This window comes from Eschrichtius robustus, chromosome 4 (genome assembly GCF_028021215.1).
Source record: "Eschrichtius robustus isolate mEscRob2 chromosome 4, mEscRob2.pri, whole genome shotgun sequence".
Lineage (NCBI taxonomy): Eukaryota > Metazoa > Chordata > Mammalia > Artiodactyla > Eschrichtiidae > Eschrichtius > Eschrichtius robustus.
Genome location: NC_090827.1, coordinates 85,284,910 through 85,312,330, shown reverse-complemented (window position 1 = coordinate 85,312,330; position 27,421 = coordinate 85,284,910). Strand labels below are relative to the sequence as shown.

The following is a 27,421-nucleotide window of genomic DNA, read 5'->3' as shown; positions in this document are numbered from 1 at the left end:
AAGCAACTCAGAGTTTCACCTTTAAATTAAGAGTCATTATGCTAAATGAGATAAGTAAAATGGTGGTTACCAGGAGATGGGGATGGGGGGATAGGACAGATGTTTAAACAACATAAACAACCCTTAAACAGGGTACAGACCTATGAGTAGTAAATCTAGAGATCTAATGCACAGTACAGTGAATATAACCAACAGTGTTGGATTATAATCATCAAACTTACTAAGAGACTAGATCTTAATTATTCCAGCCACTAAAAGGAAATGATAATTATGTCATGTTATAGAAGTGTCATGTTATAGTATAGCTAATTATTGCTACAATGGCAATCACGTTACAATATATAAATGTGTCAAATTATTGTGCTGTACACCTTAAATTTACACAATGTTGTATGTCAAATATATTTCAATAAAAATATTACATCTAAAAAAATAAATACAATAAAAATTATTAAAAAACAACAAAGAGAAGAACTAGCTTTGGAAAAACATGGTATCTTTTTAGGTTGGAAGCTAGCAGTTTAGGAGTTTGAGGGAAGAGGGGTTGGAGGAGTAGGTTTTCCAGTTCGTCCAGGTAGCTCACATATTTTCATCTACTCTTCACCCAGCAGAGATTTTGCAATGCTTTCACCAGGGCGACTGGAACTCGTGTTGCTGATTTCTATAGTGGAAGGCCAGGCTTTGATCATTCCAGACTAATGTGGAGAGATGCGAGAACTGGCCTGGAAGGGTTTCTTCTCTTACGACTGGTTTGGGCTCTCATTGGCCCCAGGCTGCAGTTTTCTACCTCTCACACCCACCCAGTAAGAAAAAGCATTTTGTCCCCAGGGTTTCATGAGCCTATGCATTTTGTGTGTGCATTAGTTCCTGTAACCTATACTTCTATATTGCTGTCAGACTGTGTAGAGGAACCCAATAGCCCATGCTCTTTGCCATCTGTTCTGGACTAGGACACCATGATTGTACTTTCACTTTGGTAATGTGCTGATTTGACTTAGTAGTCCTGACATGCCCTGGGAGCATTTAGACTCAGAGAAGAACTTTCCATCTTTGGCACATTCTCAATGCTGTGACAAAGGACACAGTCTCAGGAGATTGCTCTGCTGGACTTTGACTGGGAGCCTTGTTATTAACTAATTTCAAATGAAATTTTAAAAAAGATATTTTTCACATTGGCATTTGAGAAATTGTGCTACAGGAAGCAGTACATACTTGTCCTTTCACTTGACGGAGAACACAAAGTACTTTGGATTGCTCATGGCTCCCTCAACGCATTTCAGCCAAAGAAAAGCTGACATTTTAAATTTATTGCCAATCCTAGAGAAGAGCTTACTAAATTCTTCACTCAGCTGAAATGTAGCCACGAAGCTACCCTTAATTATATTACTTATATAAGTAGACTCTAATCAGTCACTAAATTAAATTAAAACATCCTTCTGAGTTTCTTTCATTCTGTTCTATTTGGTTTAGACGTGGTGGGTATACGTAAAATATTGGTCATCATAGCCACTGGCAGTTATCAGATGAAACCAACACATTATTTCACAGAGGGTCTTAGACCTTGGTTGGGGTATGTATGGAAGTGTAAAGCAAGTAGTATAATGCAGTTGCATTTCACATTGGCCTAATCTCTTTCAGGTATAGATATTAGAGTTTTATCTCTCATATAATCACCATTACTTTTGACATCAAGGACTCCATTTCCTATTTTGGGTGCTTTATGGTTCTGTTCATCACTGCGCAGGGGAATCTGTCCATCTGAGGCAGTTGAGATTAAGTTTAGCAAAGTCTCAGCTACAAATGGACATCACTTCTGCCTGCAATTAATGTGAAATTCAGTCATTAAATGACTTATTCTCACCAGTGAATACCCTCAGCAGCTGACAAGAAGAACAGCTAACCTGGATCCTCAACAAAGGTGACGTTAAAATGTTCTCTCAAGCTTACTAACTTAATAGCACAACACATGTTTATTGAGCATCTTCTAGGTGTCAGGCACTTTTCTACACTCAAGGAAGATACTGCAGGGAACAAGTTAAGTCAAGTTCTTCCCCCATTATTAACAAGGAGACAAAAATTAACAAAGTATGCAGCAAAAATAAGTTCTATAAACATACTAACAGTGTGAGATGTCACTGACTGGGGACCTACTTCTGCTTGGGTGGTAAAGGAAAGGCTTATGCAAAATGACATCTGAGCCAACGCCAGAGTGATATGCAAAGATTTGGAGACAGAGCTTCCCAGGCGGAAAGAGGAGCAAGTACAGAGGCTCAGAGGCTTGCATTTTCATGAAGAGAACTAGGGTCAGTGTGGATTGAACTGGGAGATGGAGGGAGAGAGCAGTATGGAATAAGATTGAAGAGGTGGATAGAAGCCAGTTCATTCAGGGATTTCGAACCCTGACCAAGAGCTTGGATATTATTCTAAGGGTAACGGGAAGCACTTCCCATACAATAGCAGTCCTGCCATCTATGCCTTTAAAATGTATTCAGACTATGACCACTGCTCACCATTACACCAACACTTTCACTTATTTTAATCAGGAAAATGGCAGGATCAAATTCAAGTAAAAAAACAAACAGAACTCTGCTGTGTACAAAATGGTACAGAATGGGTTGTGGAGAGGAAATTATTTTATGGTCCAGATGGGAGATAATATTGGCTTGGACTAAGGTGGCAGCAATGAAGATGGTAAAAAATGGACACATTTGGGGTATATTTTGAAGGGGTAGTTTGACAGGGCTGCTGTTGGATTGGATATGGGACATGAGTGAAAGAAAGGAATAAAAGATAGCTTCTAGGTTTTGGAATGAGCGGTTAGGTGAATGGTGGAACCATTTACTGAGGTGGGAAGATTGGAGGAAGAACACATTTGGGGTAGAGAGAGCCAGGGTTTTGGTTTTTTTAAAAAATTTTTATTGGGGTATAGTTGATTTACAATGTTGTGTTAGTTTCGGGTGTACAGCAAAGTGAGTCAGTTATACATATACATATATCCACTCTTTTTCAGATTCTTTTCCCATATAAGTCATTACAGAGTATTGAGTAGAGTTCCTTGTGCTATACAGTAGGTCCTTATTAGTTATCTATTTTATATGTAGTAGTGTGTATATGTCAGTCCCAAACTTCCAGTTTATCTGCCCCCCCCCCGTAACTGTATGTTTATTTTCTACATCTGTAAAAGAGTTTTGTTCTGAGATACAAAGTAAACATTCTGATGGTGTTGTCAAGAAAGCAGTTGGATATATAAGTCTGGACTCCACTGAGTTGAGAGCATATATGTGGTATTTAAAGCCATCTGAATAAATGATATAACCTATGGAGAGACTGCAGATAGGCTGGAGAGGACAGCCTGGGTACCAAACCCTGCCTTGGGAACTCCAATATTTAAAAGTTGAGTAGAAAAAGAGGATCTTGCAGAATAAACTGAGAAGGAGCATCCAGTGAGGTAAAAGAGAACAAGAAGAATGTTATGATCCAGGCCCTAAGAGAGGAAAGTGCTTTAAGAATAAGAGAATAGGCAACTATGCCAAATACTCCTGAGAATTCATACAAGTGATGACCCAGAAGTCCATTGGGTTTGGTAAGATGGAGAATGTTATTGACTTTGATAATAGTAAGTGGAGGAGAGAATGAAAGGTGAGAAAGAGGTGTTAGCAACTGTAGAGAAATCTCATGAGTTTGCTGCAAATGGAACATACATTTAGGTGAGGGTTTCTTGTGTGTGCTTGTGCGCGCACGCCCGTGTGTTTTCCTTTTAAAGGAAGGGAATAGCAGAGCATGTTTGAGAATGATCAAGCAGAAAGAGGTCATGGTTACCAGGGTCTTTGAGAAGGCAATCAGGAATGGGATTCAGAAGAGCTGGCCTTGGTATTGGCAGGAAGAGTTTGTTCACTGTAACAATAGAGAAGGCAGGGTAGGTAGAGATGCAGGTAGCAGGTAGATTTGTTGGAAAACGAATGGAATTTCATTCTCAATGAAATATGGGACAAGCTGAGAATGAGGAGGGGGAGAAATAGTTTTTGAGTGTTTGTACAAGCCATCACACTACTGCTTTAAAGATGCCCATCACTGTGGTAGGAGAGAGGAGTTGAGGATACTTCAATTAGAGGTGGAAAGATGTGGGTGAGGTTAGATATATTCCATATGAACTTCCACTGTCAGAAGTCACTGGGAGATGTGCTGTTCTCCCATGATAAAGCTTACGAACTCACTGAAAATAGCATGAGACCTAAACAGAAGTGTGAAGGAAAAAAATGAAGATTGCTTTAATCCCTCTATCCTTGTGTCTAAACTGCTCAGACCACATGTCCCAGGATCCCAGAGTTTTTACAGTTCCTCTCATTCTTTTGTTCCTTGACCTTAAAGCACTTATAGTCTATACAGGAAGACAGACACTAAATAATGAACACACAAAAATACAATTATAGCAGCCTGGATAGGAGGGGAATTTGGGGGAGAATGGATACATGTATATGTATGGCTGAGTCACATTGCTGTGCACCTGAAACTATCATAATATTGTTAATCGGCTATACTCCAATATAAGATAAAAAGTTTAAAAAAGTGCAAAAAAATATAAGTTGTTCCAAGCATCATGAATGGAAAGAAGGAGTGCCATCAGAGAATCATGGAGCTTTAGAGGAGAGGCTTAATGTGAAGTGATGTTTATATGAGCATGAGAACATTGAGTAGGGCTTGGACAGGCAAAGAGTGAGAGGAAGAAAAGTGTAGGCAAACGTCCTGAGGAAGCAGAGGGCCTGGTGTGTTAAGGAAGAGAAAGAAGCATGGTTTGCTTCAGGCAGATTGAGTGATGGGAGAGTGATGTGCTTGGTGAAGTTGGAAAGGTGGGCAAGGACCCAGGACTTGATTAGAAGTTGGGCTGTTATTCTAGGTGCAGCGGAGAAACCATTGAAGGGTGTTGTGGTGGTGGTAGGGTTCTGACAGGTTCAGATTTATATTTTATAAAGATTAGTCTGAAAAGTAATCTTTTCCGAGAAAAGATTGAGGGGGTAGGGGGCCAGAGTGAATGAGGTGGGAAACTATTTAGGAGATCACGGAAGGAAGAAAGCCAGAGAGGGTCATGCATTGGACCAAGGTACTGGCAATAGAGACTGAGAGAGTTGGACACATTCATGACATAATTAAGGGCAGAGTTTTAAACCTTAACCCTATTGACATTTTGAGCTACGTGATTCTTTGTTGGAGCTTCTTGTTCATTGTAGGATATTTAGCAGTATCCCTGGCCTATTCATCTGCCAGTAGCACTGTCCGATCCCCACCCTCCCTCCACCCCCATTGTGAAAACCAAAAATGTCTACAGACAAAGCAGGTATCCCTTTGCCAAATATCCCTTGGAGGACAAAATCTCCCTGATTGAGAACCAGTATTTTAGAGGGACAATTCATAGGAAAGGACAATGGATTAGGTAAGGGATGAGAAGTTCATGAATGGCATTCTTTTGAACAAGCAAGTAGATGGATGTGTAGCTTATGGAACTGCAATGACTTGAGGAGGAGAATATTTGGGGTGTGTATATAAACATCAGCAGTTCATTTTAGGCATGGTAAATCTAGGTGCTTGGAAGACTTCAAGGGACGTCAAGAGGAGAGATTTTGGCTGGAGATATGAAGAGCAGTGGGGCTGGATGTGATCACTGATGGGGAGATGCAAATGAGAACCAAAGAGGCTGGGTTCTGAACAGAGAGGAAATGTAATACTTACAAAGAATAGGGGACCACGTTACAGAAAGGGGAAAAAAACCCAGCATGTTTCGAGACGTGGGTAGTAAACTATATTGAATAGTTCTAGTTATACGAGGTTAATAGTTCTAGTTATATGAGGTTTGAAAAGTGTCCATTGGTGTTGTCATAAATGAAGGTACTTGTAGGGGCTGAAGCCATAATCGAGTGGGTTGCAATGAGAATGGAAGTTGGAAGTTGGACCACACATGCAGATAACTTTCACGATTTTTTTCAAGCACAGAGGGAAAAGCCATTAACTAGAAGATGTGAAATCAGGTGGGCCTTTGTAAAAGAAGGCACAATAGTAAACATGATTAAATGCTGCTGGAAAATCCATTAAAGAAGGAGAGAGGTGGAAGGTAAAGGAGAGAAAGGTATCAATACTGACAGATTCACCAAAGCCCTCTGGTATGCAGGCCACTATTGGCCTTTACCAGGGAGAAAGTTAGTTTCCTCATTGTAACAGAGAGAATGAGAATATTATTGATGATGACGATGATGATGAAGGATGATGGCTGACATTTATCGAGGGCTTGTTGTGTGCCAGACTTCTCACATGGATTATTTTATGAATTCTCCCAGCAAATATGTGGAGTAAATCCTGTTAGTATTCCCACTTGAGAGATGAGAAAACAGGATTAGACAGGTTAAGTAATATGTTCAAGTGGTAGAGCTTAGAATGTAAGAGAACTCACTCTAGAACTCATGTTAAACCACTTACTCCTGAGCCTAAGCCCCTAACAGAAGCAGAAAAAGGAATCAAACCAATTAACCTACCAAAGAATTATCTAAATCAGTGAGCTCTTGGCTATTACCATAAAGTTTCAGGCCCAGCTTGACTTGAATGAAGATTACCTCTCATAATGAAATGCTCCATTGTTCCCTACACTTGACCCTATCCTGAAGCGGTGTTTTTGTCTTCTCTTTTATTTTTATTTATTTATTAAATTTATTTATATATTTTTAAGGAAATCTCATAGACTAATAGGGGCGCTGGTCTTGGCTCAGACAGGAAAGACTGACCTTGGAGTGGAAAGAGCTACCAAGTTCTTGAACTGGCTTCTTTCTTCAAGCATCCTTTTTTGGACCAAGAGCAAATGTGTTTCCTGCTCTGGGCTCTAGGCTGTGCGTGCCAGACCAGCTGTGAACGCTCCTTACAGCCATACAGAGACTGTTCACAGCATCCCTATGATTGGTTGGTATAGAAGAAAATGCCATTGGCTTGCTTGACCCCACTCTTTTTGTTTTGATGAGTCTGTCCTAACAAGCCCACGACACTGATATTTGAACATGGTACCAATCAGGGCCTGATTTATCTTGACTTTTGGTTTTCTTCTTTTTTATTATTGAAGTATAATTGATTTACAATACCGTGTTAGTTTCAGGTGTACAGCAAAGTGATTCACTTATACATATACATATATATACATATATATTCAGATTATTTTCCATTATAGGTTGTTATGAGATACTGAATATTGTTCCCTGTGTTATACAATAAATCCTCATTGCTTATCTGGTTTTCTTCTTAAGATTTGAATGAATGACCTGTGTGTGTGTAAATATATATGGTTGTGATCATAGTTTAAGGGTGCCTGCCTGACATCCAAGACCTGTTATCACAAACTGTAACCCATGGCCATTTTTTGAAGATGGGTGAAAAGAGGTAAAGAGTGAAAAAAAGTAGTGCAAAGTTTTATCTGGACAAGTAAATTTATAGTGGTTCCTTTTTATGTTATAACGTTCTGGATAATTTGGTTCCTTTTTTAGTTTTCAGAGTGATGACGCACAGATAAATTAGCATTTCTACCTCAGCTGCCTCTTTCAGCAAGAATAAAGGTTCTGGGCTTCCCTGGTGGTGCAGTGGTTGAGAGTCTGCCTGCCAATGCAGGGGACACGGGTTCGAGCCCTGGTCTGGGAAGATCCCACATGCCGCGGAACAACTGGGCCCGTGAGCCATAATTACTGAGCCTGCGCGTCTGGAGCCCGTGCTCCGCAACAAGAGAGGCCGCGATAGTGAGAGGCCCGCGCACCGCGATGAAGAGTGGCCCCCGCTTGCCACAACTAGAGAAAGCCCTCGCACAGAAACGAAGACCCAACACAGCCATAAATAAATAAATTAAAAAAAAAAAATGCAAACCTTTAAAAAAAAAAAAACATAAAAAAAAAAAAAGAATAAAGGTTCTCAGGTCAAGGTGAGTAAAGAGGTAGGCAGGGACCCAGAGAGAGTGGAGAGATGGGAGCGAACCGTGCAATTTATCTGGACGTGCTTGGCACTTCCCTTTTCACGTTAACAGCAACAAAAAAGAAAGACTAAGAAAAAGAAAAAAACATTGCTTCAACATGAACGTGAAAAAACAACAATTGTGTGGCTCAAATGTTAAGTACACAGAAGTACATTTCACTAATACCTTTTCTGACCTAATCTCCTGAAGGATCTGAACTTTTGAGATATCCCAGACTCTGTTCATGTGTAAATGCAGCTGTGGGCTTGTAGAGGTGAGACCTTTCCTTTGTTTTGAGCTCCCTGCGAGAAACTCCAATTACTAGATCAGAAGAGAGAACAAGCAAAGTGAGAGAAGTATTTGGAGGTTATGGGGTAGGTGGAATTGGGGGTTTCTCAAGTCTTGTTAGCTAAAAGACTTCTATGTATAAATACATATTTATATTTATACATATATATGTGTATATGTCTAGATACACACACCCCTGAGACTCTGCGGTTCCATTTACAGATCTGTTTTTTAATACTGAAGGGGATTGATCTGATCAGAGGGCTTTGCTTTCAGAAGCTGTCACAGAGCCCAGGTGACAGAGCTGCTTGTCCCCCACGTGGCAGTTTCTGAGTACTGCAGCCACAACCCTGCATACTGCATCCCAGCCATTCAGAGCATGATGGCTCCGAGTCCCAGGAGAAAGCATTTCTCGTTTGGTATTAAAACCTGATGACACACAAAAGGAGATGCACGATGTTTATAAAGCTGAATGTTTGGAAAACTCAGCGCTGCCACATCAAATGTTTGGAGACACCCAAGGAGGCGAAGAGTGAAGCATTGTGGCGAATCCGATGCCGACCTTCCTTTCATTGGGAACCAGAGCCTCGCACCATGCTGAGCATTTTGCTATCCATGAAATCCACGTTTGAATCAGTCACTGGGAGCAGAGCCAGTTCGATCATGTGGCTCTCTAATGCCCAGCTGAGTGACGGACAGCAATATGTTTTGGAACAACTTAAGGAAACCCAGAGGACTGTTGACTAGCAGGGCATCCCGACATTATTAGCTTCCTTCTGATATGTCAGCGTTGCCAGTGAATTTTAGTTTTCCCCAAGGTTCTTTCTGATCTTGAAGGCAACAGTGGATGTGCTTCTGGACTCTCAGATTTGCGCTGAATTCAACTGATATTTCTTTTTAAGACTTGAAAGGATCATAAGTTACAACAGGCTTTTTGGTCTCAGAGCAGTCATGGCCCCCAGCTGTGGCAAATGTGGTCAGTAAATACGCGCTTTGATGGACTAGACTTTTGTACCCAGCCACCCTCCCCTCCCCCCTGTCTTGGAAGGAATAAAAGGAAGCTTTATAGACATAAGGAGATAAAGAATATGCTTTATAAAATCAAAATATGATTTATAAACAAGAAAAACATTCCAATAATTTGGGCTCAAGTTGGGACTTCCAGTTTAAAAAGTCTTAAATTTCATAGTGCCTTGATAGTGTTTTTGTAAAATTTCACATGATCCTCAGCATATAATACCATTCCATTTGACGTCTATTTGCTCGGTGATAACATTTGATTGAAGTCCTGGAATTCTTGTCTCAACAAGTTTATTAAACTCAGTGTTCCAGGTCCTAACTCTTAACAGTTCCTATAATCAGTTGTTGCTACTACCAATTTAGCAACATTCAAACTTTTATCACGTTAAGAAAATGATAGCGTAGTCAGAAAAGTATGTTAATGTTGGTTCTAAACAAGTTATTTAAATTCTCAGTGAAGTAGTGGAAGGAACACTGGCTAAGTTTGATGACATTGAGTGTTAAAATGTGGATTTTCCTGCAACAAGCTAGAGGACCTTTGACAAATTTTTGTAAACCTCTTTGATTCTCAATTTCAACATCTGTGCATTGGGGATAAAAATATTAACCTTCTAGTGCATCATTTATTCACTCTAGAAATTTGCTGAGCAGCTACTCTGTGCTAGGCGCTATTCTAAATGTTGGGATACAATGTTGAATAAGATACCCAAGGTCCCTGTCCTCATGAAGCTTGCCTTCTAGCTGGGGAAGACAAACAGTATGTAATTAAACAGTTCTGATAGTCTTAAGTGTTATGTAGGATATACATCAGGATAATGTGGTAAGAATGCCTTGGCTGAAGGGGCAGCCCAGCATCACACCAGGTGATGGGGGAAGGTGCCTATGAGGACGTGAGATTGAGGATGACCTGAATGACAAAATGGCACTAGCCTTGTGAGGGGTCAGGGCAAGTGCATTCTATGGACAGGGAGTAGAAGTACAAAGGACTTAAAGTAGGTCAGAATGTGGAGTGTTTTAAGTACAGACAGAAGATGGGTCTAGAGGAAGGCAGGGGCCGGATCACGACGTAATGCATTTCAACCATAGTAAGGATTTGGATAGTCTCTAAGGGCATTGTAAGTCATTGGAAACTTTTAAGAAATGTAATGACATGGTTTGATTTGTATTTCAAAAAGTTGACTGCTGTGTAGAAAATGGACTATGGGGGAATTCCCTGTTGGTCCAGTGGTTAGTACTTGGCGCTTTCACTGCTGAGGGCCCGGGTTCAATCCCTGGTTGGGGAACTAAGATCCCACAAGCGGCACAGCCAAAAAACGAAAAAAGGACTATGGGATAGATGTTAAGAATGGTAACAGGAAGAACAGTTAGGAAGCTATTCTAGGTACGAGATGATGGTGGCCAGGACTAGTGAAGTAACAGTGGAAATGGAAATGATGGATTGGGGATGTATTGTAGAGGAAGAAATGTCAAAACTTGCTGATGGATTGAATTAGAGGGGTTTAAGAGAGAAGTCTGGGATAAATCTTAGGTTTTTGGTTTGATGGGAAGAACCAATCAAATGGTGTAAGACTTGGGAAGAAACTGGTTTGGGCAAAGAAACTGAGAGTTCCGTTTTGCATATGTTAAGTTTAAGCTGTATTTTAGGCTCCAAGTAGGGGTATCAAAGAGATATCTAAGAATAAGAAGTACAATATGCAAACTAGAGCTCAGGACAAAGCTCTGGGCTGGAGATATAAATTTGGGAATCATTAGCTTTGTTGATATTTAAAGCCATAGGCCCAGAAGAGATGACTCAGGGAGAGAGAATGAACAGAGATTAGGAGACCTGGGGCACTCCAACATTTAGATGTCATATTCAAAAGAAAGAATCAGCTGAAGAGTTTGAAAAGGAGTAGCTTGCAGACGGAAAAACACAAGACAATGTTATATGTCTAGGAAGGGGTTATTTGTATCTATTGCTGCTGAGAGGTAAATGAGGATAGAGACGTGCCCTTTAGGTTTGTTCACAGCGACTCAAAACAAGTGCACTTGCATTGGAGTGATAGGGACAAAAGCCAGACTGGCGTGGATTGTTAGGAGAATTATAATCAACACAAAGCAAGTGTCTGGTACACAGTGTGTGCTTAACATATGGTAGGTATTACTGAGAAATTATAATTTGGTGGCAGATTTTGTGGGTTGCCTATAGCAGCCTTTCTCCTTGCCTCCTTCTCCCATCCCCTACTTCATTTTTCTGGCAGACACCCCCCACCTCAGTTTGTTCAAGTTTTCCACTCTCCCGTATGCCTAGGGATGAGCCATTATTAGTCTGGGTCACTCTTGGTGGTCTCTTTCCTCTTGTCAGTGACCAGTTTCGGCACAGGAATGCAACTCAATCCCGGCCAGTGGGATCTGAGGGAAGTCTGGTGAGGGCTTCTGGAAAAGGTGTTTCTTTTGTTTTGTTTCGTTTTGTTTAATATTTATTTATTTATTTATTTTTGGCTGTGTTGGGTCTTCGTTTCTGTGCGAGGGCTTTCTCTAGTTGCAGCAAGTGGGGGCCACTCTTCATCGCGGTGCGCGGGCCTCTCACTATCGCGGCCTCTCTTGTTGCGGAGCACAGGCTCCAGACGCGCAGGCTCAGTAGTTGTGGCTCACGGGCCCAGTTGCTCCACGGCATGTGGGATCTTCCCAGACCAGGGCTCGAACCCATGTCCCCTGCATTAGCAGGCAGACTCTCAACCACTGCGCCACCAGGGAAGCCCGGAAAAGGTGTTCTTTGCTAATAAAAAGGATATTCATGGGAAGAAATGCCCCTCTTCTTCACTGAATTACGTCTGTTGGGGATATCTGGAATTGTTGCAGCCATCTGCATAGCAACTGAGAGAGACAGGCTGTGGATGGCAGCGTGGAGATAGGGAAGGCCATCTTTGTGAACCTAGTGCTCAGTCTCGTGGGGGTACTGAGACACTCTTTAAATCAGTGCTTCTCAGGATATGAATCCCACAAAGCTCTGTATGATGCTGATTTTACTTATAAATTACCTAGTGCCAGACGGTCTAAGCTTTACTTAATATTTTACAGATGAGTAAATTGAGATCAAATGAAGTTAAGTGATTGGCCTGGGAGATTCAAAGCTAAGTTCCCTACCTACCGTGTGAATGCCGTATCTCTGTAGGTCACAGTAAGTAAGTAGGGCATCTGTAAATAAAGATGTATTTATTTGGTATCTGTTTTTAAAATGATGGGTTGTTCTTAAATTTATTTTCTAATAGTGGCAATTGGTTTGAGACTGAGTTTCTCCTTTTGTCAACTAATGGGCCTGGAAATGCTGAGGAAATGTGTATCGGCAATCTTTGGTCCATGTATACATTGGGTGACAATGTTCCTGACTAGAGGTACCAGAATCCAAGTTTCCAAAGAGTAACTTGGTGAAAATTAACAGCCGAGTTGTTTACATTGCTAATTTTAAAACACATATAAAATTTCAAAAAACTATTATTAATTTAGGGCTTAATATATGATCTATCTTATATTCAGTGCTCTAAGTACATTGTTTCACCAAATCTTCACTGAATCTTGAGCTCCAAGAAAATATGATTTTCTGCATTTTTATGATTGAGGAAGGTAAACCGTGGAGAGTTTTAACGTATGTTGTTCCAAACTACTGGATTTTAATCCAGGTTTGTCTCATTCCAAAAGCCATGCTCTTAACAATCCAATGAATACATTAAATTTTAACTAAAATTGTGGCATAAATGTGCAGGCTACCTAGTACACCAAGGTAGCATGTTGTCTCTAAAAGGGTTTGTGCATAGAAAAAGCCTGGGAGGAAGTGGATCAGATCAGCAATAGTTTTTCTTGCTGTTGGGAATTACAGTTAATTTTTATTCTCTTTGATAGATCACTGTTGTTAAAAGAAAAACTTGTATGTGCTGTTTTTAAAAAGTCAGGATTTTTAGTTTACAGATCTGGTCACCAGATGCTGGACAGAGATGGATTTACCAGGGTAATGTAGGACCACTTTGCTACCAACCACGGGGCCAATTGGGCAGTTGTCCCTTTCTTTTTGTCTTTCATTCTAACTTTCACTGTAGCACTAAGGGAGGAGACATCAGTCCTCTTTTTGTTCACCAAACTCTTTCAGGCTTCTTTCTGTAAACCACAGATGTCTTCTTTCCATCTCTCTGGGCAAGACTGAATAATCGGAGTTTTCATGTTCTAAAGACAAACAGAAACCAATTGCCCAAGTATTTATTTTGTGTTGGATTGATTGGTACTTTAGATAAGTGAAAGCAGTATTTTCTTTTCGCATCATCTGTAGATAAAAGAGGCTTACTTATTGAGTCGCTGGGGTTCCTTTTCTATTAACTCTAGCTAAAGCCACGTACTCAACCACAGGACAGTGGGTGATTACTTAGTAAATAATCACCCGATCACCTCTTAGATTCCTCCTTCATCAATATATGTAGACCAAACAGAACCTTGATAAGACCCAGGTTGATTGCAAAATGAGTTTCCTGTATATGTTGCCAACATTTTTTTTTCCTGACGGCTTAGTTATATTTTGCAGGTTTATATGCTTTTTAGAATTTGCATTCTGCCACCTTCATATAAAACTTTGAGCGATATTTACAGAATGCCGTTAGTAATATTGTAAAATACAGGTGGCCAGGTTAGAATTGAAATAACTCTGCCAAAGACTGAGGAGAAAATTTTATAACTTAATAAGTATTTCAGCCAGGAAATGACAACCGTTCTTGTGATAAGAACCGAAATACTGTCAAATTCAAGTGATGGTGTTATAAGAAGACATTAAAATTTCATGATATGTCCTGAAATTTGAGTTGTAAAGTGGATATTTAATGAATGACACTGTCCTTCACTGTCATCTGTCCTTCAGATTTACTCTGTTGTGTTAAACCCTTAAGCGCATAAATTATTTTACACTTAAATTCAAACTCCAGTAACACATCGCCTATTTTCCTTCATCAATACATTGCCAATTTTGGTCATTGCACTGCTTTCTTCCCCCATCTTTCAGTTTGTAGTACAGACCACAGTGGCTTTCTGAATCACATGAGGAAGAGCGCTATCCTTTCTCTTCCTCTCCCAGATTTTAGGCCTAAATCATTTTCAAGGTGAAATGGTTAACAGAGAGCTTGAAAAGTTAGCTCTGTCGAAAGTGCCTGATTGGCCTGCCTCACTCAAAGGTGATGACCTCGTTCTTCGTCCCCTCAGGGAAGAAGGGAAATGCCTGCACATTATCCTACAAAGACAGTAGTATGATGCTGTGTGTAGGGGAATGTCTCAGAGTTCAGCTCAAACACTTAATGTAAGTTCACTTTACAACTTGAAGGTAGAGAAATGAACTCTTGATTATCTGCACTAGTTTTACAGTGTCAGAAGTATTGCTGAACCTGTAGAAGACGAAAGAAATAGGCATATATCTATGTTACACCAACAACAAAATCTTCAGTACTTAAAATTTTTGGTACATTTTCTTTCAAAAAAATTTTATTCATATAAGCACACAAATATATCTATGTATGTAATTGAGGAATTTACTCTCTATAAAATTTTGTTTTCTTTTCCCTGCATGTAATGCTACTTTATAAACATTTTCTTATTTTGTCAATAGATATTCGGAAATATTTTGAAATAGCCAATGTATTTAACTATTTATAAATTTTAAGGCATTTAGGTGTTCACAATTTTTTTTCTGTTATAAATAGTACTGCAGTGTATACCTTGGTTCATAATCTGGCATTTGTATAGCACCAACTGAGTGCCAGGTACCTTTCTAACCACTTTATATGTACTAAGGATATGAATCCTCCCAACAGGCCTTAGAGATGGGTACTATTAGGACATTCATTTTATAGTTGAGGAAACTGAGACATAGGGAAGCTAGTTTCCAAGACCACCCACTGGCAACTGGTAGGGATCACATCCAGTCCAAGCAGTCTGACACCAAGATCTCCATAATCACCATGAGATTTTCATCTCATTTCTTAATATTTTCTTAAGGGTAGACTTCTAGAAGTATAATGAATGGACTAAAGGGTATGAACTTATTCAGGCTCTTAATTAGTTTATACAAAGGATGCACCAATCTGTATTTTCACATCGCTTTATGGGGAAGCTTGTTTTACTACGTTTTTATCAACATTGAGAAACATGAGCAAAAATCTTTGGTCAATCTGATAGGTGAAATTTAATATTTCATGTTGCTTTATTTGCATGTCTTTGTGCATAGTAGCATGGGCTCCAGTTTATCTGTGCTTGAATCCCAGGGGTATCTCTTTATAGGACGGTTGTGAGAATTAAAAGAATCAATACATACAAGGCTCCTAGAACAGACCTTGTATACAGGAAGCAATAGATAGATGCTGGTTATATTAGTATTTATTTGGTAGTGATGGGGTTCAGAACATACTGCCCCAAAATATGGCATACTTAATATTTTAACCTCAAAGAATATAAGAAAACTGCAGGTCCTGGAAGGACTCTCTGACCTTCCCCTTCTCCCCTGAGCAGGTCATAAAACCCTCTTGTGAGTGGTGCCCTCCCTATACTGGAGGAAATGAATAGCCATGTCTCCAAAGATGAGGGACACCAATAGGAATGTGAACACACAGCCTTGCTAAGTTTCTCCCAGTTTATTACCTTAGCTCATAACCCTTGGTCCTATCATATCTTTCCATGACTTCCTTCATCAGACCTCGTATTAAAACGCTCAGGTTTAACCATTTCTTTGGGTTTTCATTTCCTTATGAAGGCTCCCGTGTCAGGTAAAATTTATATTAAATAAACTTTTATGCTTTTCTCCTATTAATGTGTCTTTGTCCGGCCAGTTATAGAGCCCCAGCTGGAGAACTTAGGAGGCTGGTAGGAAAAGGAATCCTTCCTCCCCTACCGCAGTAAAGGTGAACATTGTTTCTTGTGTTTCTTGGCCACTTGTGTTTTTCTTTTGCAAATATCCTATTCATGTACTTATTTTCAGAAAGTTCATAGAAAAAAGACTCCCTACAATATTCCTTTAAGATAGTATTGCAGTATTTTGTCTTTATTAAGGAAGGAAAAGAGACAGAGTATTGATTGAATCAGACCTTAACATTTGAATGAAACTCTTAAAATCTATAGAGTGCATTTAAGAAAAACAATACTGGGAGAGAACACCTTCTTTGGCTTCAGCAATCGATGTGTAGACCAGAGCATGTATTGCTTTTGTAATTTATCAGTAAAAAGAAAGATAATGGAAAAAGCCAAGTTTCGGTGTAATAAGAAACACAACAAACACATTTCATTACAGAGCTCAGAGGACTATGCAATAATTCATATTTTTGAATTACAGAATACATTTTGAGCTTGACATTTTGTGATGAGAACACTGAAATGTTGCAGCTAGTTTGGGGAGAAACGGGCTTACTGTGTAATTAATGGAGACAAGCCATTACAGAGAACAAAAAAATAAAACTAAATCAAATAAGCATACGTGTCAACTGCTGGGGGGAGGTGGAATAAAGTGTGAGTCATTGTATTTTGGATTAAAATAGCATGCTTTGGTAATTGTAGTGTGGGGCTTTATATGCATTCTCCTGCGGTGCTGAGCATCCCCACTAAGTTAAGTAACATTAGCTGTGACATTAAAGCAATCAACAGAATTAGCATGAACCTAGAGCCAGAACATTTAAAGCAGAAAAAAAAAAAAAAAAAAAAGCACAGATCTGTAGGTCTGCGGAATGCTCATGAAAGCTAGCAGGCTCTTGTTCTAGTTGGGTGTATGCACAAGTCCACTGGACTCACAGTGAGCAGGAAAGCCAAGGAATGGGAAAGGGTGCACTAACCCAGATTATTAACGACATTAACAGCAACCGTCAGTGTCGAAGTGTACACTGTGTGCGTGCCCAGTGCAGGGCCCTTGGCATACAGCTCTTCATTTCATCACCACAACCCATTAGGGAGGGATTACGATCCTCACAAAAGCTGTAGCTGTTAAGACGCATCGCTGATATTCAAAGCCAGGTCTCCTTCCAAAGCCCACGTCCTTATTCACCTGGAGATGCTGCCACAGTATCTCTTCCCTAACCCCATTAGTTTTTGCTGTTGTCTACTTCTGTCCCAATTTTTCGTTCATTCGTGCGTTATGTATCAAATAGCAATGAGATTCTTAACATGCGCCCTGCCCTGCGCTAGATGCTCTCGATACAGCAGGGAAATCAATGCCTGTTTCTTCCATGCATGGAACTTACAGTTGATCCGAGGAAACTGAGAATTACCAATCATCCTCATCAAACAGCATTTATTAAGTCCCTAGAAAGTGCAATCTCTGTCATTTTTGCAGCAGTACTTTACTTTGGTGTGACCACCTCCACTTTACATATAAGGAAAGGGGCTCAGATACCTTTGGCAGTTGGTTCAGGTTTCAGTCCGCTGTGAAGGGTCTGGTCTGGGATTCCAGCCTTGGCCTGCAGGGTGTTCTGTCACCTCCTCACGACATCACCCGGCCTCATTACTGTGCCTCTTGACTCTTCAACGAATTTCTCATCAGGAACGTTAAGTCCCTGTGCCACCATCTTTTGCCGCTACCATCTTGTCACTTTCCCTCTAAGTCACTTCCCTTGTCAGAATCTCCCACAGATAGGATCATTTCTGTACAAAGTAATGTGTTCAAAGTAATGTGCTGATACTGTCTCTAATAGTCTCACCTCCCATGAGAAACACGCATGCACATGCACACACACGCACACACTTTAGCCATAGGGGCATATATTAAATGAACTAATATTCAACATGATAATTAAACATTTTCTGGAAAAGTCAGATTATAGTAGCTTTTTGCTTTTCAAGGCACACGTAGTGCAAATTCAAAGCAAGTTTCAGCAGCAGCCGCATTAGCCGTATTGCCTCTAAATCAGTCTTCTTTTAGGATGCTTCATAATCTTTGGTAATGTGACATGGCTTAGACACATCACCCCAAATCATTTCAGTCACTCCTATAAATGTGTCATAACCATATCCTAGCTCTGGCAAAGTGGTAAATCTCCCCTCTACTGTAAACTATCTGCACTGACTTGTGGGAGTATCTGTCTAAGGAATACATGGGCTATAGGAAGCAGCTCTCTCTTTATATACTGGAAGTTCTTGGAAGAACATTAAAAGATTTCAACATAGAGTATCTATTAAATAAGTAATACAGGTGCCTTCAGGGCCCCTACCTTGGACTGTGATTGACGGATACCCTGTCCAGGTGTCACTACAGTTGCCCTGCTGCTTGCTGTATGGCAAGTTTTCAATCCCTCTGTTAGTCTAAGTTTACTTCTTTGTAGAGTTGGGATAATATCTGTAGTGGCTTTAAAACTGGCCCAAAATTCTATGACATACCTCCCATCAACAGGTTGGGTCTGTGTCCCCTCTCCTTGAAATGGGTGGGCTTGTGACTGCTTGACCAACAGAGTACACTGAGGTGATGCCATATGACTTCCAAGCCTAGGTCATAAAGGTCCTGCAGCTGCCATCTTGCTCAGGGAACACTTGCTCTTGGAACCTTATGCCTCCATGCCGTAGTCTTACTACCCAGAGTGCACCAAGCACTGCAGTTGACAGTCTCAGATGAGCCCAGCCTTCTAGCCATCTCCACTGAGGCACTAGACATGAAAGCAAGGTCATCTTGGGTCCTCTAGATCAGTCCATCTGACAGCCTAATAACACCAAGTGACTGTCATCGACATGATGTAGAAATTTCACCTCTCCAAGTCATGACTAAATTTCTTACGCCCAAAATCATGAAACATAATAAAATTGTCGTTGCTTTAACCCACTATGTTTGGGGTAGTTTGCTATGCAGCAATAGGTAAGTAAAACACTATCTCATTCATTGTGAAGGATGTAGCAAGACTCTTAGCTTAGGGCCTGACCTCTGGTAAGCACTCAGTGAAGGCTATTTTTATTTCTTGAGCATCTACTATGGTCACAAACACACATAAAGTGTTTTGAGGCATAGGAAAGAAGTGTAAGATATACTTTTTTCTCTTACAATTTTGGGAGTGGCAGTAAGGATGAATACACATGAAAAGATAATGTACATATTGTTAGAGTAATAAATGCTATAATTGCTGTAAGTGTTTAAAGAAAGGACAGGTAAGTCACTGTGAAGAAAGTGGTTCTTGAAATCTGAGGCCCCCATCTTCAGGAAGAGTAAGGGAATATTTGTTCCAGAGGCTGTGCAAGATAATTGATCTGATTTTAATTCACGTTGCATAGATTAAAAGACAAGAGAGGTGATGCATATGTTTTGGTCGCCTCCTATTCACCCTGTTGGTGAGGGAGGGATTCCTGCACTAGGGTTATGGAGATGGGGATGGCTGAATACAAGTCACTGGACAGTGGACAGATGAGATTGATAGCAGTCCAATAGTTGCATGTATTCACAGTGAGGGGAGGAGGACATTGTATGCGGCTATGCAGGGCCACGCAGGTTTGTGCTCAGGAACAGAATGAACCACCAGGGGCTGTGGGGGGCAGGCTTTATAGAATCAGGAGGGTGGAGTGACCCCTGGTTTCCAGGAGAGGATGTGACTTGGCTTGAATACTTCTTAGGACTTGGAACTGAAACTCGATACTCAGGGGTAAGTACCCTCTGCCTGGTCCCTTTGATGAAGAGCGTTGTCTGGGTAGGCAACCTTACTCACAGAAATAGCCTGGAAAGGGAGACTTGCTGTCGGGCCATTGGAGGCCCTCCTGGTTTTATCAGATGCATACATAAAAAAGCAGCACATGATACTGAGCCTTCATTTTTGGCCTTAAACTACATTATAATCTGCTCAAGATGGCAAAGCCAATGAAAAGTGGAGCTTGGTTTTGAATGTGAGTGTGTCTGGCCCAAAGTCCTTCATGAGCTCAAAGTCTGTGCACTGGATGCAAATGAAGGAGTGGACAAGTTTATGAATACCACTGAGTGTGTGCTGCCTGTTTCTATGTCATCCTCCTCTGTTTCACTGAATTTAGTCTAATCGCGAGGCACCCAATACCCTAAGAATGTTCATGAGTATTTTATTACAGTTATAAAAGATGTCACCATTGGCAGAAGTGAGGTAAAGTGTACGCAAGGGTGTTTTTGCAACTTCCTGGGAGTCAATAGTTATTCCAAAACAAAATAAAATTTAAAAATGCTCAGGGGCCTAAGGTTCCTGGCTTTGGAGATGGTCACTGTAGTCGCTATAGGGCAGCAGAGTCATGGTCAAGCTTGCCATCTACATGAGCACTTTTCACTCTTTCTCACCCCACCTCATGTCCGTAGTCTCTCTATATCAAGCCTAATTCTAGGTAATTATTAAAATCACTCTCTTGCACCCACTCCCAGTTCCTTGTCTCTCTTGTTTCAGCTTCCTTGTGTTCATTGGCTAAACTGCAGCCCTGGTTAAATCCAACTCTGCCTCCACTGTGTCTTTACCAGGATACCTGGATCCTGCTGGAGAAAAGCACACAGCCAGGCTGACTGGTGTTTTTTTCTTACATCTTGTATCTTCAGTGCCAAGAATAGTGCCTGACACATAGTAAGCATTTAATGTATATTTGTTCAATGACTGAGTGAATAAAGGGTCATCTCTTGAGGGCTTCAGGCATCTAGGCAGCCATAAAGATGGCTGTATTAAGGACAATAGACACATTCTCCCCTTCTTCTTTGTCTTTTATTCTGTATACAGTGTCTCCCAAATTCAGTCTGAGTAGACCCAGCATTCAACAGGAAACTCTAGTCGAGGGCTCTGATGTTTATTAGTTACTGAATGAAGTCTTCTTATATGTCACTCCAAGAAGTGACATATAAAAAGGAGGAGACATTCATTATAGACATTATCTGATTTGAGGATACCTTCAACTTAGGTAGAGAATCCAACTGTGTAAGTGAAATGACAGAAAGCAATGAAGATGCCTCTGTCCAAATGTCTTGATTACTTTCTTAAAACTGAAATCCGAGAGACCTTCAAAGTGGCGGAGGAGTAAGACGTGGAGATCACCTACCTCCCGACAAATACAGCAGAAATACATCTACTTGTGGAACAACTCCTACAGAACACCTACTGAATGCTGGCAGAAGATCTCAGACTTCCCAAAAGGCAAGAAACTCCCCACGTACATGGGTAGGGCAAAAGAAAACAGAAGAACAGAGACAAAAGAATAGGGACGGGACCTGCACCAGTGGGAAGGAGCTGTGAAGGAGGAAAAGTTCCCACACACTAGGAAGCCCCTTCACGGACGGAGACTGTGGGTGGCGGAGGGGAAGCTTCGGAGCCGCAGAGGAGAGCGCAGCCACAGGGGTGTGGAGGGCAAAGCGGAGAGATTCCCGCACAGAGGATCGGTGCCGAGCAGCACTCACCAGCCCGAGAGGCTTGTCTGCTTACCCGCTGGGGTGGGCGGGGACTGGGAGCTGAGGCTTGGGCTTCTGGCGGATCGCAGGGAGAGGACTGGGGTTGGCTGCGTGAACACAGCCTGAAGGGGCTAGTGCACCACAGCTAGCCGGGAGGGAGTCCGGGGAAAAGTCTGGAGCTGCCTAAGAGGCAAGAGACCATTGTTTCGGGGTGCGTGAGGAGAGGGGATTCAGAGCACCGCCTAAACGAGCTCCAGAAACGGGTGCGAGCCGCGGCTATCAGCGCAGACACCAGAGACAGGCATGAGACACTAACACTGCTGCTGCAGCTACCAAGAAGCCTGTGTGCGAGCACAGGTGACTATCCACACCGCCCCTCCCGGGAGCCTGTGCAGCCCGCCACTGCCAGGGCACCGTGATCCAGGGACAACTTCCCCGGGAGAACGCACGGCGCGCCTCAGGCCGGTGCAATGTAACACTGACCTCTGCTGCTGCAGGCTTGCCCTGCATTCCGTACCCCTCCCTCCCCCTGGCCTGAGGGAGCCAGAGCCCCCGAAGCAGCTGCTCCTTTAACCCCATCCTGTCTGAGCAAAGAACAGATGCCCTCAGGCGACCTACACGCAGAGGCGGGGCCAATCCAAAGCTGAATCCCAGGAGCTGTGCGGACAAAGAAGAGAAAGGGAAATCTCTCCCAGCAGCCTCAGCAGCAGCGGATTAAATCTCCACAGTCTACTTGATGTACCCTGCATCTCTGGAATACCTGAATAGACAACAAATCATCCCAAGATTGAGGCAGTGGACTTTGGGAGCAATTGTAGACTTGGGGTTTGCTTTCTGAATCAAATTTGTTTCTAGTTTTATGTTTATCTTAGTTTAGTATTTAGAGTTTATTATCATTGGTAGTTTTGTTATTGATTTGGTTGCTCTCTTCCTTTTTTTTTTAAATATAGGTATATATTTTTTTCCTTTTTCTCTTTTTGTGAGTGTGAATGTGTATGCTTCTTTGTGTGATTTTGTCTGTATAGCTTTGCTTTTACCATTTGTCCTAGGGTTCTGACTGTCCATTTTTTTTTGTTTTTTGTTTTTGGTATAGTTTTTAGCACTTGTTATCATTGGTGGATTTGTTTTTTGGTTTGGTTGCTCTCTTCCTTCTTCCTTCCTTTTTTTTAAAATTACTTTTAAATTATTTTTATTTTTAATAATTAAAAAAATTTTTTATTTTAGTAACTTTTATTTTATTTTATTTTTCTTTCTTTCTTTTTTTCTCCCTTTTCTTCTGAGCCGTGTGCCTGACAGGGTCTTCGTGCTCAGCCGGGTGTCAGGCCTGAGCCTCTGAGGTGGGAGAGCCGAGTTCAGGACATTGGTCCATCAGAGACCTCCCGGCTCCACTTAATATCAAATGGCAAATGGGGATATATGTATATGTATAGCTGATTCACTTTGTTTTAAATCAGAAACTGACAAACCATTGTAAAGCAATTATACTCCAATAAAGATGTTTAAAAAAAAAAAAAAAAGCGAAAGCTCTCCCAGAGATCTCCATCTCAATGCTAAGACCCAGCTCCACTCAATGACCAGCTAGCTACAGTGCTTGACACCCTATGCCAAACAACTAGCAAGACAGGAACACAACCCCACCCATTAGCAGAGACACCGCCTAAAATCATAATAAGGTCACAGACGCCCCAAAACACACCACCGGATGCGGTCCTGCCCATCAAAAAGACGAGATCCAGTCTCATCCAGCAGAACACAGGCACCAGTCCCCTCCACGAGGAAGCCTACACAGCCCACTGAACCAACCTTAGCCACTGGGGGCAGACACCAAAAACAACGGGAACTACGAACCTGCAGCCTGTGAAAAGGAGACCCCAAACACAGTAAGTTAAGCAAAATGAGAACACAGAGAAACACACAGCAGATGAAGGAGCAAGGTGAAAACCCACCAGACCAAACAAATGCAGAGGAAATAGGCAGTCTACCTGAAAAAGAATTCAGAGTAATGATAGTAAAGATGATCCAAAATCTTGGAAATAGAATGGAGAAAATACAAGAAACATTTAACAAGGACCTAGAAGAACTAAAGAGCAAACAAACAATGATGAACAACACAATAAATGAAATAAAAGATTCTCTAGAAGGAATCAATAGCAGAATAACTGAGGCAGAAGAAAGGATAAGTGACCTAGAAGATAAAATAGTGGAAATAACTACCGCAGAGCAGAATAACGAAAAAAGAATGAAAAGAACTGAGGACAGTCTCAGAGACCTCTGGGACAACATTAAACACGCCAACGTTTGAATTATAGGGGTCCCAGAAGAAGAAGAGAAAAAGAAAGGGACTGAGAAAATATTTGAAGAGATTATAGTTGAAAACTTCCCTAATATGGGAAAGGAAATAGTCAATCAAGTCCAGGAAGCACAGAGAGTCCCATACAGGATAAATCCAAGGAGAAACACACCAAGACACATATTAATCAAACTAACAAAAATGAAATACAAAGAAAAAATATTAAAAGCAGCAAGGGAAAAACAAAAAATAACATACAAGAGAATGCCCATAAGGTTAAGAGCTGATCTTTCAGCAGAAACTGCAGGCCAGAAGGGAGTGGCAGGACACATTGAAAGTGATGAAAGGGGAAAACCTACAACCAAGATTACTCTACCCAGCAAGGGCCTCATTCAGATTCGATGGAGAAATTAAAACCTTTACAAACAAGTAAAAGCTAAGAAAATTCAGCATCACGAAACCAGCTTTACAACAAATGCAAAAAGAACTTCTCTAGGCAGGAAACACAAGAGAAAGAAAAGACCTACAGTAACAAACCCAAAACAATTAAGAAAATGGTAATAGGAACATACGTCTCTATAACTACCTTAAATGTAAATGGATTAAATGCTCCAACCAAAAGACATAGACTGGCTGAATGGATACAAAAACAAGGCCTGTATATACGCTGTCTACAAGAGACCCACTTCAGACCTAGGGACACATACAGACTGAAAGTGAGGGGATGGAAAAAGATATTCCATGCAAATGGAAATCAAAAGAAAGCTGGAGTAGCAATACTCATATCAGATAAAATAGACTTTAAAATAAAGACTATAACGAGAGACAAACAGGGACACTACATAATGATCAAGGGATCGTTCCAAGAAGAAGATATAACAGTTGTAAATATTTATGCACCCAAGATAGGAGCACCTCAATACATAAGGCAAATGCTAACAGCCATAAAAGGGGAAATCAACAGTAACACAATCATAGTAGGGACTTTAACACCCCACTTTCACCAATGGACAGATCATCCAAAATGAAAATAAATAAGGAAACACAAGCTTTAAATGATACATTAAACAAGATGGACTTAATTGATATTTATAGGACATTCCATCCAAAAACAGCAGAATACACTTTCTTCTCAAGTGCTCATGGAACATTCTCCAGGATAGATCATATCTTGGGTCACAAATCAAGCCTTGGTATATTTAAGAAAATTGGAATCGTACCAAGTATCTTTTCCGACCACAACACTATAAGACTAGATATCAATTACAGGAAAAAGATCTGTAAAAAATACAAACACATGGAGGCTACACAATACACTACTTAATAACCAAGAGATCACTGAGGAAATCAAAGAGGAAATCAAAAAATACCTAGAAACGAATGACAATGAAAACACGACAACCTGAAACCTATGGGATGCAGCGAAAGCAGTTCTAAGAGGGAAGTTCATAGCAGTACAAGCGTACCTCAAGAAACAAGAAGCATCTGAAATAAACAAACTAACCTTACACCGAAAGCAATTAGAGAAAGAAGAACAAAAAACCCCAAAGTTAGCAGAAGGAAAGAAATCATAGAGATCAGATCAGAAATAAATGAAAAAGAAAGGTAGGAAACGATAGCAAAGATCAATAAAACTAAAAGCTGGTTCTTTGAGAGGATGAACAAAATTGATTATCCATTAGCCAGACTCATCAATAAAAAAAGGGAGAAGACTCAAATCAATAGAATTAGAAATGAAAAAGGAGAAGTAACAACTGACACTGCAGAAATACAAAGAATCATGAGAGATTACTACAAGCAACTATATGCCAATTAAATGGACAACCTGGAAGAAATGGACACATTCTTAGAAAAGCACATCCTTCTGTGACTGAACCAGGAAGAAATAGAAAATATAAACAGACCAATCACAAGCACTGAAATTGAAACTGTGATTAAAAATCTTCCAACAAACAAAAGCCCAGGACCAGATGGCTTCACAGGCAAATTCTATCAAACATTTAGAGAAGATCTAATACCTGTCCTTCTCAAACTCTTCTAAAATACAGCAGAGGGAGTAACACTCCCCAGCTCATTCTACGAGGCCACCATCACCCTGATAGCAAAACCAGACAAAGATGTCACAAAGAAAGAAAACTACAGGACAGTATCACTGATGAACATAGATGCAAAAATCCTCAACAAAATACTACCAAACAGAATTCAGCAGCACATTAAAAGGATCATACACCATGACCAACTGAGGTTTATCCCAGGAGTGCAAGGATTCTTCAATTATATGCAAATGTGATAAACCACAATCAATGTGATAAACCATATTAACAAATTGAAGGAGAAAAACCATATGATCATCTCAATAGATGCAGTTAAAGCTTTTGACAAAATTCAACACCTATTTATGACAAAAACCCTCCAGAAAGAAGGCATAGAGGGAACTTACCTCAACATAATAAAGACCATATATGACAAACCCACAGCCAACATCGTTCTCAATGGTGAAAAACTGAAACCGTTTCCTCCAAGATCAGGAACAAGAGAAGGTTGTCCACTCCAACCACTATTATTCAACATAGTTTTGGAAGTTTTAGCCACAGCAATCAGAGAAGAAAAAGAAAAGGAATCCAAATTGGAAAAGAAGAAATAAAGCTGTCACTGTTTGCAGATGACATGATACTATACCTAGAGAATCCTAAAAATGCTACTAGAAAACTACTAGAGCTAATCAATGAATTTGGTAAAGTAGCAGGATACAAAATGCACAGAAATCTCTTGCATTCCTGTACACTAATGATGAAAAATCTGAAAGAGACATTAAGGAAACACTCCCATTTACCATTGCAACAAAAAGAATAAAATACCTAGGAATTAACCTACCTAAGGATACAAAAGACCTGTTTGCAGAAAACTGATAAGACACTGATGAAAGAAATTAAATATTATACAAACAGATGGAGAGATATACCATGTCCTTGGACTGGAAGAATCAACATTGTTAAAATGACTATACTACCCAAAGCAATCTACAGATTCAATGCAATCCCTATCAAACTACCAGTGTCATTTTTCACAGAACTAGTACAAAAATTTTCACAATTTGTATGGAAACACAAAAGACCCCAAATAGCCAAAGCAATCTTGAGAAAGAAAAATGGAGCTGGAGGAATCAGGCTCCCTGACTTCAGACTATATTACAAAGCTACAGTAATCAAGACAGTATGGTACTGGCACAGAAACAGAAATATAGATCAATGGAACAGGATAGAAACCCCAGAGATAAACCCACGCACATATGGTCACCTTATCTTTGATAAAGGAGGCAAGCATATACAGTGGAGAAAAGACAGCCTCTTCAATAAGTGGTGCAGGGAAAACTGGACAGCTACATATAAAAGAATGAAATTAGAACACTCCCTGACACCATACACAAAAATAAACTCCAAATGGATTAAAGACCTAAATGTAAGGCCAGACACTATCAAACTCTTAGAGGAGAACATAGGCAGAACAC

General features: G+C 40.6%; 1 protein-coding gene across 5 annotated transcripts in view; it reads left to right on the top strand.

Moving 5' to 3' along the window:
• Nucleotides 1–27,421, top strand: part of GRXCR1 (glutaredoxin and cysteine rich domain containing 1) — a 334,368-nt gene that overhangs the window by 116,147 nt on the left and 190,800 nt on the right. The window contains exon 5 of one of the 5 annotated variants that reach the window (XR_011073847.1): nt 12,338–12,420. The exons of the other annotated variants lie outside the window; for them this stretch is intronic. The gene's annotated coding sequence lies outside the window, so the exon portion shown is untranslated. Of the gene's footprint in view, nt 1–12,337; nt 12,421–27,421 lie in introns of those variants that run through there. 5 annotated transcript variants of the gene reach the window in all.